Genomic DNA, 12,238 nt, shown 5'->3' with positions numbered 1-12,238 from the left:
TATGAGTCACATTTATTTCCTTCTTGATATATTAAACAATGCATCTCTTTGACCAGATATGATGCGCTTGCATTATAAATGAATCTACGCAATCGGCCAGTATTCACCTCTGCTCATTATTTGTGACACTCAAAATGTGCAATCTAGCATCTTCTGTGTATTTGGTGCATATGAACTGGAGAGTGAGCTTGTCTTCAAACTCCATTTGTTGATACTTCATGGTTCCTGATCAAGTACTATCTACCAACCCATCATGCTCAAGGCGTAATTTCTTGTATTTAATTTATGAAGCAAAAGAGAGGCTTAAAGCTCAATCGCTGCAGCTGTGAAACCGAATTCTATAGTCAACCCTCTTTAGAAGCAATAATTTTCTTAATACAAGACCTAGACAGTTTGGGTGCAGGCTCTACATCTGGAAGCTTTAATCCTTCCATACCATGCTGAAGTAGGCCTGATGTCATATTATTATTCCTGCAAAAAGTGAACTATATTTCTTGGCTATAAAGCACTTCTTCTCTTTAAATACACCCAATGCTGGTTACATATATGTTAATCTATACTAGAGAGTTATTGAACCTCAAAAGAAAACAGGATAGTTTCACTTCTCATGGACATATGCGTGTAGGATAGTAGAATATTAGAAGTGGTAAATATGCATCTACCACTGGCAATAAGGCCACTAACACAGTCTAGGGCCCAGAATAGGTCTCAGAAAAGTATTCCCATGCTCAACCTTTGGCAGCTTGGCTGTGAGCAGGCAGTCTTAACTTCAGTCACAGCTATGTAAAGCATTTAAAAACATATATTCAGTAAATAATTAAGACACAGCACACAATAAAAATCCAACGCAAATCTATAAAAATAGGAAAAAGATATATCTTTAAAATGACATCAAAATGAAAAAAAGGGAACAGGAGATATATTTTTTTAAAGATTTAGCAATATATAGCACATAGAAACCTATATCGCCTATTGGGACATCTGGTCTCGCTAGACCGGGGACAAAGTCAAAATTTCAGGCCAACCGCAATGTAGCCCTGCGCGGCTAGCCCTTGCAGTAGGCCTCTACCAAAGTTCTTACCTTTAGATTTAGAAACGTTTCTGGAACTTTTTCTGCCGGTGCCCCTTGATACTCTTCATCAGTCCAGCTATGGTGAGGGTTCATCGGCTTGCTTTCCAGGGAGATCCCAGTCAAACTCTGGAAGTCTGACCTCCGGAGCTTTTCAGCAGGATGAACAAGCAGGGCAGGCCGTCTCACGGGTGAAGGTCACCGCCATGGCTTCTGCGGTTGAATCGGTCCACCTTTAGAGCTTTTTTCCAAAGTTGCTCCAAAGTTCTCCACATTTCTGGAACTTCTCCCTGAAGTTCCTCTGGGGGTAAAAAACTGTCCAAAATACAATCCAAGGGTCTAGATTCTCTAAGATGGTCCTTGAACATTTGGGAAAAACCCTTACAAATCCACTGGACACACTTCAGGATGGGGATTCTTGATGGTGATGATCTAGGTGAGCTCTGTTAACCTGTTGTTTTTAGGGAGTTTACTCTTTATTCCATTTGAAGCAAGTTAGATCCACAGGGCTGTAGTTACAGATTGTGCAGCAGGCACAGACAGACTGAGTGCAGGGCCTGGTTGGTGCAAATCAAACTTCCAGCATGGACTCTTCTTCTTCTCTTAGTTTCAAGCAACAGATCTGAAAGGCTCTGCCCCTCTCAAATACTTATTGAGTGTTCTCTGGGGTCAAGCTTGAGGGTACTCCTGTCTAAAGAGGAGCAGGGTAACACCCCAGACCTTAACCACTTCCTCCAAAGTGTGGCATAATAGTTACCCAGAAAGCACTATTTGTCCTAAATGCAATATGGCAGAATTTCTCAGCAGAGTAGGAAGAACTAGTTAAACCAACCTCCAGTATGGCTCATTTCCATAGCTATCCCCCCGACATATGCAAATTCCTCCCTTAAGCCTGCCATCTGGCTAGGTTCAGAGGGTATGGTGGTAGATGGACCTGGCCTTTTCTGCCTGTCCCATTCTTCCTTTGGAGCTCATGGTTTATAACCCCTCCCTCCTGCTCTGGCATTCCTGTGTAACAGAAACCTCTCCTCACAGATACCCTCTTCCCCCAGGTGTCGCTTATCACTTCACCAAAGCAGCCTGGCTAATCCGCTTACATCTCACCAATCAGGGGAATCCACAAGAAGGCTGAATTTTGGCTTACAGAGAAGCACACCTTATAACTTATTTTCTGTATATTTTAGGATAAATTAAACAATAGCATATTGTTGAATTTATCAATACCATTCTCCTAAGTCCTTGAGTGATATTTTCAGCAATCCTTAGCAATATTTATGCGTTCATAAACTATCCTAACCTATGTGGTTGGGGATCTATGATGGGGAAAATTAAATGTCCAATTTCTGCAACACCAGGGGCTATAAAACAAATTTTCTATGGACCCTGCTTATACCTAAATGACCTCCCACCCCTGGGACACATAGGGAAGACATTTGGGCTCCTGAATATACAAAATAAATGTATATCCTCACACCAGTGTTCCTAGCACAAAAGTCGATGTTGGGAAGCACTTTACCACAATGAGGGAAGTGAAATGTGCAATTTCTCTATCCTCAGGGCATATAGAACATATAAGGACCCACCTTATACATACCTGCCCCCTTACCCCTGGGACACCTAGGGGAGACCCTGGGAGTACCTTATGTGCCATAATATTGGAGTTTTAAAATTTTAGGTGCCCCTACCACCAAAGTCAAGTTTGGGCACAGTTTACATTTAAAAGCAATCTTGCAACACAGTGCTGCTTTTAAAATGACCTCAGGCTCTCAGCAGTGCACACTCACAAGTGCAGAAAGGGCTTCTGACCTCTAAACTGCCATGCCCTATTATACACTAGGGACTTAAAGGTCATGTTAATCCCCCTGCCTGATTATATACTAAGGACTTATAGGGTAGGTCTTGCGATTCATAGGGGTACCTAACTCATAGTGTACCCTAAATTATGTGTGTGTTTTCAGTGTGTTTTCACCATAGAACTGGCCCTGTACCTGGATAGGCAGAGCCCAGGGACAGTCAGAGTCAGTTACCACCAGTCCCATTCAGCAGAAAATGGGGGTGCCCAGGGCACAGTTTGACTTTGCAACAATGCTGGACATTCCTTCAGCTATTAAATAGTAAAATCTCACTTATTTCCACTAATTTTGGTTCAAATAATGCTGCAGTGCATGGTATGAATCTGCAGACCCACTGAACGTGCCTGTCACTCTTGAGTACCTATGCAGGTTAGAAAGATGACTCTTCTACCTGCGGTAGGAATCTAGTGAAAACAGGGAAGGGAAGTGAGAGAGAGACACTCAATGGACTGGATATTACTCTTTGAAATGGAAATTAAAGTTAGAGAAGGGATGGGGAGAACATTACAAACTACATCAGTATTGAAGGAAAGCACACAGATCCAGCTGTGGGGAAGGCAGAGAAGAGAAGGTGAGTAGGGGTTACTAGTCGGAGTGAACTTAAACAAATACAAGCATTGAGAGTCTTACTGGACTCAGCAGCGGGTGTTGCTGTCTTGAGAATTGAACAAACCTGTACACCGGTTGAGGGCCCAAGCACACCACCCAGACCAAGCTGGTCAGATGCTCAGCACGTTACTGAGCGAAATATGTCAGAGGGTATCAATCAGTAACAGTTCAAGGGAAAAATAAGGGCCTATAAGGAAATTTACTACAAAGGAATCAAGAGGGAAGAAAACAGCAAACCTGAGAAATTTAAATTGGGTGCAAACTGATTTGAAAGCAAAAATCCAAAACACCTTAGAGTGTGTTGCCAGGCAGAGGTTGTGTGTCAGGAATGCAATTAAATACAGCACTACCACAAATGCCCCTGAAGCACCCTCAACCAGAAAGTGAGTGTGATTAAGACTTTAATGCACTCCACTTCTTTAGTTTCCACTTTCCACTAGCCTGTTCTCCGTAGTCTCCAGGGCCCATATATATTATTCTTAATCAGGCATCTGCGCTTTGCCTGATTCCTGACATACAATATAATTTAGCAAATGTGACCATTAATTCACTATCAGCTGATCGAACAACCTTCCTCACTAGCCCTCTTGCATTGCAAGGTGAGGTGGGAGGGCCTGTTATTTAGCAGCAATTGCTCTGCTGCTGTCAGAACACTTGTTAATACCAGGACAAAACTAACTAACAGGGAGAGCTTGCTCTCTGCAGGGGCAAGTGAACTCAGGAGGAGGGGTTCAGCATACAAAAAGGAATACCTGAGAACCTGAAAGAATATAGACAGAGAGAAGCTGAGTGCTGGAGCAGACTGGGATCGGGACACAGGGCATGAACTTGGTAAAGGCCTTGAAAGGCAAAACTAGAAAGACAAGACATTCTGCACAAAAAACAATAGGAAGGCACCAAGAAAGTACAAAATGTGGAAAGAGATCTGCCTGTGAAGAAAAAAGATCCAATAATAAGTCAAGTACCAGTCATTCTCACAGAGTCTTGGAAGCGGCTCTTATGGAAGAAGAGCGCTGAGTGAGTCTCTGTGTAAGAGGCACCAAACTCACTGGTGCCCTCTGGTAATAGTAACTCAGATTTCAACATAATTGCAAAGAGGTAACAAAGGGGAAATATGAGCAAGAAGAACTAAATACAGAAACTAGCCTCAGGGAAAAGTGGGACCGGATTCTTTGACTTAAGAATAGGACTGCATTGGAACTGTGTAGATCAGGAAACACGGAAATACAAGACATCAAATATGCACACAACCAAGGACAGGACTGAGTTTAGAACACAGATATAGGAATTGCAAATCAGACAGTTTCTGACTGCAAAACTGCATTTTTATATGTACAAAGGAAAAATTGAAATTCGGTAACATGTTATCGAATTGCAATTTGTGTTTAGTGATTCAGTATTTGGAAGGGGCATGTTTATGGTGTCCCTTCCAAACACTGAATTGCAGTGCTATATTTGAATGTTTTGCAACCGAAATACGGTCACAAAGCATAAATCTTTTACTAACACCTCAAAGGTGGTAGTAACCATTCGTACGTGGTCCCCACGGGACCCCTGCCTCTTTGTGAAAGTTCAAACAAATATTTTTGCAGTGGTCCCTTCCCACTGCCTGCTCTTAAAAAAAGAAGCTTAAATGTTTCATTTTATTTTTTCCTTCAAGAAAAACAGTCTGACTTAAAAAAAAAATGCATTATCTAAAAGCATTCACAGACATGTTTGCCTGCTGACCCCAGCAGGCCATCATACCTGTGATGGCTGCAGTTCCTAATGGGTTCCAAACAGCGACCTACCCCATAAATATTCATGAGGTAGGTCGATTTTTGACCCACTAGGAACTGCTATTTCAGACTTGTACATTTTCGTACATTAGTAATTGCAATTTCCTAATTGTGATTCAGTAAGCATTTTTCCTTGCCATGAATTTTTGAAATGCCTTTAAACTGCAGTCCAACCAGAGCACAGTGTTGCTCTTGGCAGCCATATACATTTGTCATGTATGTGGATGATGTAAATGCACACTGCTAAGGACATTTAACTCCCATGCTGTTGCAATTTCTGTTAAATTTGTTGAACAGGATGATTTTTTTTTTACCAATACCACTTTAGTGCCTGAAAGCGCAGTGTGGCAATAAATAGCATGTCACAGTGCACAGAATCCAATTATGAGGAAAAATAGAGTCCAGGAAAAGGTGATAAAACAGGCTTATCAAACAAAAATGTGAATTTGCTACCATACCTTAACATTACCAGGGGCGTAGCTTGGTTGATAAGACTGGGGAAGGGTGTGCTTCAAATTTTCTGACAATCACGTGACATGAGAAGCAGTTCATGACCGGGGCTTAAGGAGCAGTGGAAAGGGAAGCAAGTGCAGATTGTGAAGGGTACTTAAAACACAGTATTTTGTAAGATAACCATGCTTTAAGACCTTCAGAACAGAGTGGAGAGTGTGTGTGTGTGTTTTTGTTTGAGAGAGTATTTAAAAAATCCCAGGTAAAATTCGACAGAAACCTTATCATACCCTACTGAAAGTTCCAGTAGGCAGGGTTTTATTAAGTAATACATTTATTGAGTGGGTGTAACACTCCAGACCCCCACCAGAAGCTACGCCCGTGAACATTACATAAAATGCACAGAATAACAGAAGACACCACATTACAAAATTTTGCATTTCAATGATCAGGAATGGGGAAGCTTGGTGGAATGCACAGTGTGGACAATGCTCTTTGTCTAATGAACCTTGTCTAAAGATATTCCTTAGGGAAGAATTTGGGACACCAGTCCTCATTGTCAGAGGCGGGCATCTTAGAAAGGCACCATGCCAGGGACTTTTGACTGTTAAAACCGTGGAGATATTTTTGGATGCTTTCAATAAATCTTTAACTAAATAGCCTTCCTTAGGATTATGTATTATAGCTGCCTTTCCCTGTTCCATAGTATGCTTCTGTCTTGCAAATCCCCAGTCTCCACTGTACTCCCATCTGCTTTCTGATTGTGCTGCATTTCCAGTTATCAACAGTAATTACATGGAAGAGCTGAATATCATGCACAGAAAATAACCAGACAAGCACATCAAATGGGAAATGCAATTTTAGACTTGAATAAAGCATGTTACAGAATATGCAGCATCTGAATGTTTGATCACACAGCTCTGAAACAAGGAAAACAAAATAATTCAATTGTGTTGCCATCTGTGGAGAATCCCCGATGTTTCTGACATGTGACAGCCGGCTGCAATCTTCAAAGCAAGAGGAGAGTAGCAGAAAACTTACTGTTTGAAGTTGTGGCTCAAAACCTTTAATGTTCAATCCTTGTTCTAAGTGATCCGAAGCCTTCATCTAACAGAAATGTATTGGTAAGCTGAACAATGTAAATTCTATAGCTATAAACTCAGAAAGTGCACTACCTTGAAAAATAATGCATGTTGTGCTGATTTACGGTAATGCTACTGATATAGAAAGAAATAGGGAACACTCACTTGAATATAATGTTGAAAGAATAGATTATATCCCAAAATAGTACGACCTTTTACCGTAAGCATGTTATTCTAGAGCCAAATCAAATTTACTTCATAATTTTCTCCACCTTCATTTTCCTCATCCTGGTCCTCAATAAATGAAATGTAGGACGACACCTCACCAGGCCTGACTGCCTCACTAAAGCTATTAATTTTTAGGTCTTGACTACATACATGGTACATGGTCTTGACTCCCCCAATACATTACATACACATAGAAAGGATTTTGGGTTAGCCTCATACTCATGACTAAATGGCTTTGTTGTCTATATCACTTCCCTGCTCCTTATTCATTGGCTTTTTCCGTTCTTGAGTTTGTTCCAATGAGCATTTTGGTTCGACATTGTTCTGACTGGAGAAGTTGTTTCTTTCACTCCATACCTGAGGGAACTTTTTTAATTTTTCATGGAGAGTCCCGTAAGTGTGCATGTGCTTCCTTTCTTTACATTTCATCCCCGGTACCTGCTCCTCCACTCCCTGATGCTCTCTGTGATATTTATTTTTCATTTGCTTTCTCCTTTCTTCCCTTCCACAGGCTTTCTTAGCATTTTCACCACCCCACTCCACGATGTGTTGAACAATATTTTGTGTCTACATTGCAGACTTCGAGCCCGGCCATTTGGTCATGGGTAATGCTTTCCAATGGTGCTACCAGATGGCCGGGCCATCCTGGAAGTCCCAATGAGGGCTCATTCGCTTCCCTGATCCCAGCCAAGGCTTCAGGAGGTTAGGAGCATTTGTCCCTTCAGTCCCTTTTGTCACTCGGTGCACACGGATTACAAGAAAGGGGAGCGTTTTTTCTCCAGATTACTAGGGACAGGGTTCCTTGGACCCCCTTGAGGTCCAGCGATTCTCTGCTTGGCAAAAACAGGGTCCGGGCCTGCCCCCAACCCTTCTCAATGGGCCTTTCCTCTGAGCCTACTTTCCCCAGGAGCAGGCAAGGACGTGAAGCCAGCATCATCGCGCAGGGTGGCCTGCCAGGGGAGGGCCCGGCCAGCGCCATTTTCTCTGATCGATTGGGTATACTTGGTTCATTTAGGGATGGACTGCTTGGTCAGCTTCTTTTATTGTTTCAAGCAAAGTGCTTCTACCCCACCAGGGACCGTCCGACTTGAGGGCCTGCTGCTTAGAGGAAGTTTGTCCCCTAACCAGCAGAGCCTGAGAAAAGGCTATCACATTCAATGAAGGCAGCAGGCGTGCAAATTTCCCACTCCAGACTCTGGGAGGTAGTGGTGAAAAATAACAATACAGGACTCTTTCAGGGCGTGTAACTTGAATGAGTACACTTTTAGTCCTTTAATGAGGATCCTATGGAGAGCAAGTCGAGGGCCAGCAGCCACAGTAATTCCAGCTCCAATAGCGTATATTAAAGTTGCTGCAGTTAAAAGGCTTGTTGTTGGATCTTGGGATCAAGCTGGCTGTCTGGATTGAGTGTCTGAAAAGTTTTCAGCGTTCTGTACATCATCTCCTTGTGTTTGCTTTGTTCACCCTAAGTTGGCAGGGTATACCCAGACGCGGGTCCCTTGCTCACTTTGCCACTGGATTCAAGCTAGCATGGCTGTTGAGGGGTGTTACCCCGAAACTGGTCCTAGGATACTTGTTTCCGGTTCAGGGAAGACCTGGCTTGGCAGTTCGGGCTGGACTGTTCCTATATGGCACAGGATCAAGATTGATTTGCATATAGCTGGGTCTGAACAGAGGTGGCAAAGTGAGCTAAAGAACGATGATGGATTTAACCCAGATCTGTGACTGGATGTGAGTGTCTGAAAAGTTTCAGCGCTCCTTCCATCATCTCCTTATGTTCGCTTTATTCACCCTAAGTTGGAATGGTATGCCCAGACGTGGGCCCCATGCTCAGTTGGTAGGTTATGCACAGACGTGGGTCTCTTGCTCACTTTGCCACTGGATTTAAGCTAGTCTGACTGGTGAGGGGTATTATCCCAAAACCAGTCCCAGGATGCTTATTTCCGGTTCAGGGAAGACCTGGCTTGGCAGTTCGGGCTGGTCTGTTCCCTTGTGGCACAGGGTCAAGACTGATTTTCATATAGCTGGGTCTGAACTGAGGTGGCAAAGTGAGCTAAAAAAACGATGATGGATTCAACCCACATCTGTGACTGGGGTTGAGTGTCTCAAAAGTTTCAGTGTTCCATCCATCATCTCCTTGTGTTTGCTTAGAGGTACAGCCTGTCCCAGCCCCTGCCTCTCAGCACCCCCTTGATGCTCTTGCCAGAGTGTCCTAGGGGTGTAGAGCATTTACTTTGAAAAAATTAGATTGTTCAAAGCAGGCTGGTTGCCTGAATACTTCAACTAGGAATAATGGAATAGGACTCCGGTGCTATTTTGTTGGTTTTCCGAACCGGGCCATGATTAAGAGAGATGGCTGCGGGCATTTGTATTGTGCCACTAGAGGTGACATTCTTGGACTGGCACAAAATGAACCAAAGCAAAAGCATATTCCGAGAACGTTTTCATTAATCAAGAATGAAAGTTGGAGGTTCGCAGACAATCAAATACTGTCACAGCTTCAACAATAAACTGTGCCGACTAGCGAACAGCCGGCATTTTTCCCATGACCCGCCGAGCAGCTTCCAGGAAACCAAAGTCTTTGGGTTCCAGGGGGAGTATGGTTGAAAAGTTGAAATTCAAAAGAATTGACGGAAGTACACAACCAGGAGTGGAGCCTGAGGCTTAATTTGACTCAACACAGGAAACCTCACCCAGCCCGGACACGGAAAGGATTGACAGATTGATAGCTCTTTTTCGATTCTGTGGGTGGTGGTGCATGCCCGTTCTTAGTTGGTGGAGCGACTTGTCTGGTTAATTCCAATAACGAATGAGACTCCTCCATGCAAACTAGTTACATGGTCCCCAGCGGTCTGCTTCCAACTTCTTAGAAAGACAAGTGGGGTTGAGCCACACGAGATCAAGCAATAACAGGTCTGTGATGCCTTTAGATGTCTGGGGCTGCACACGCGCTACACTGAACTGATCAGTGTGACAGGTGTGGGTAACCCTCTGAATCCCGTTCATGATAAGGATTGAGGATTGCAATTATTTCCGATGAATGAGGAATTTTTCAGTAAGTGCAGGTCCTAAGCTCGTGTTGATTAAGTACCTGCCCTTTGTACACACTTCCTGTTGCTACTACTGATTGGATGGTTTAGTGAGGAACTCAGATTGGTGCCGCCGCGACCGGCAACGGCCCTGGTGGAGCGCAGAGAAGACGGTCAAACTTGACTATCTAGAGGAAGTCAAAGTTGTAACAAGGTTTCCGTAGGTGAACCTGCTTAAGGATTTTTAACAGTGGAGTGACCCGAATGACAGACGGCGCCATCCTAAAACCCTCAGCCGCCTCCCAGACAGAACACGTAGGCACAGGGCCCGGCCCTGCCCTTGCGTGCCCTGGCTGGCAGAGCAGTCCGTGGCTGCAGGATCACTTGGGTGAAGGCGGGAGCGGGGTGGGCTCCTCCACCGGGAAGGATCCGACCAATAAACATGTGAGGGACTGGGGATGGGAGCAGCCCCTGCACCTTTGGAAGGGGCACAGATGTAGGCATTCCCGAGACAGAACCCATGCTCACCCAGCACGACCACCTGGTGGGGAAACTGAATGGCACTGCCTGCCACAGGCTGGGACCACCGCCGAAGGCCCTGCTGCCCCCCGTCCTCCCACACCAAAATCCCTGACCAACTGACGAAGAATGCAGCTAGCTGCAAGAAATGGTGTGAATTGCAGGACACATTGATCATTCACACTTCGAAATCCCCTTGCGGCCCCGGGTACCTAACGAGGCTACATTTGTCTGAGGGTCGCTCAATCGTCAATCACCCTGGGGATTCCCCGGAATGCAGCTGGGGCCATTGCAGGGTAGCTCTGCTCCCTTCATCCCCCCTGGAGCAACTATCATTCAGCAGGTGCGCAAGCTATCACTGGTCCGCCCCATGCCTGCCCCGGGGCGCCTGGCTGGCTGTGTGCCACGTGTAGATATCACTGGCACCTAGCCCTTTGGTCCACCCAGTCCGATTCTTAGGTTTAATTAAGTAGTCCTTTAAATAATGACCATGCCACAATACAAGCAAAGACCATTCTTCTCATTGATCTTGTTCTTCCTGGGTAAGTGAGGCCCTAACTGTATCTATTTTCATAGGTTCAACAGAAGTACTAGACCCCCCATCCACACTTCTATTCCTCTAGAACTGAGGCGTGGGTCAATCAATTTTTCCTTTATCTTCCTGGCGTTCACTAATACGATAGTCCAAACATAAGGTTAAATTAATCAATCAGTACAGGTGATGGGTTGTGGATCTTTCTGGGCCATCACATCTTTGAGTTCCTCTCTCAACCCTTGATGAAATAAGGCCGCTCTTTTTTCTTCCAGCCAATGTATCTCTGACACCAACCTTTGAAATTAATTTAAATAAACTACCAGGTCTTTTGATCCCTGTTTTAATTCTAATAGTTCACAATCAGTGGAGAAGGTGACGGCCCTGTGATCAAACACTTGTCAAATTGTTTCCGAAATTCTCTCCAGTTGAAAAATAGCAGATCATCTCTTCTACCTAGCAGCACTGACCGTTGAGTTCATAAATACCACTCTGGCTTGATTGGTAGGAAAGGCCTATGGCTGACAACTCAAATGTAAAAGAATTTGCATCATAAAGACTTGAATCTTTGTAAAATCCCTTGAAAGCGTTCTGGTGCAGCTAATGAGATAAGGAAAGGAACTTCTACTGTGAATCGGGGGTTCTGTAATGTATTACCAGTTGACAACCATTAAGAACCCCCAGTAGTCCTCCTGTTATTTACATAAAAAGGATTCTGTTGCCTCCTATCTATTCTATTTTGCACAGCAGCTGTCTTGATGCTTTCACCTCTTCTTGTGACACAGCTAATGCTCCCAAAAAGTCCTCTAAAATGGCCACATTGGCACCAAACTGACAAGGAGGTAAATAATTATTGGGCAGATTATCCTGTAACACTCATGCAATCAAATCCCTCACGGTCAGCTCGTTGCTCAATAGGTCCACCTCTTGATAGCCTCAATTCCGATTGTTTTTACAGCACAGAAGGTTAAAGTGATCAAGTGAGGGAAGGAAGGGAAGGGAAATTGTGTAATAATTCTATTTTTTAAATTATTTATTATGTGAATACTGCTGGGTTTGTAGGGGTATACGGTGAAAAGTTAATCAAGT

The 12,238-nt window shown here is 44.0% G+C and overlaps 2 pseudogenes; both read left to right on the top strand.

The window, feature by feature from the left end:
• Window positions 1–8,068: 8,068 nt before the first annotated feature.
• Window positions 8,069–10,345, top strand: LOC146862527 (18S ribosomal RNA; annotated as a pseudogene).
• A 393-nt stretch (window positions 10,346–10,738) lies between these two features.
• Window positions 10,739–10,858, top strand: LOC146862526 (5.8S ribosomal RNA; annotated as a pseudogene; the record flags this gene model as incomplete).
• Between the last annotated feature and the right edge of the window lie 1,380 nt (window positions 10,859–12,238).

Source organism: Triturus cristatus, chromosome 2_2 (genome assembly GCF_964204655.1).
Source record: "Triturus cristatus chromosome 2_2, aTriCri1.1, whole genome shotgun sequence".
Lineage (NCBI taxonomy): Eukaryota > Metazoa > Chordata > Amphibia > Caudata > Salamandridae > Triturus > Triturus cristatus.
The sequence above is the reverse complement of the archived record's forward strand: the minus strand, read 5'-3'. Positions and strand labels throughout refer to the sequence as shown.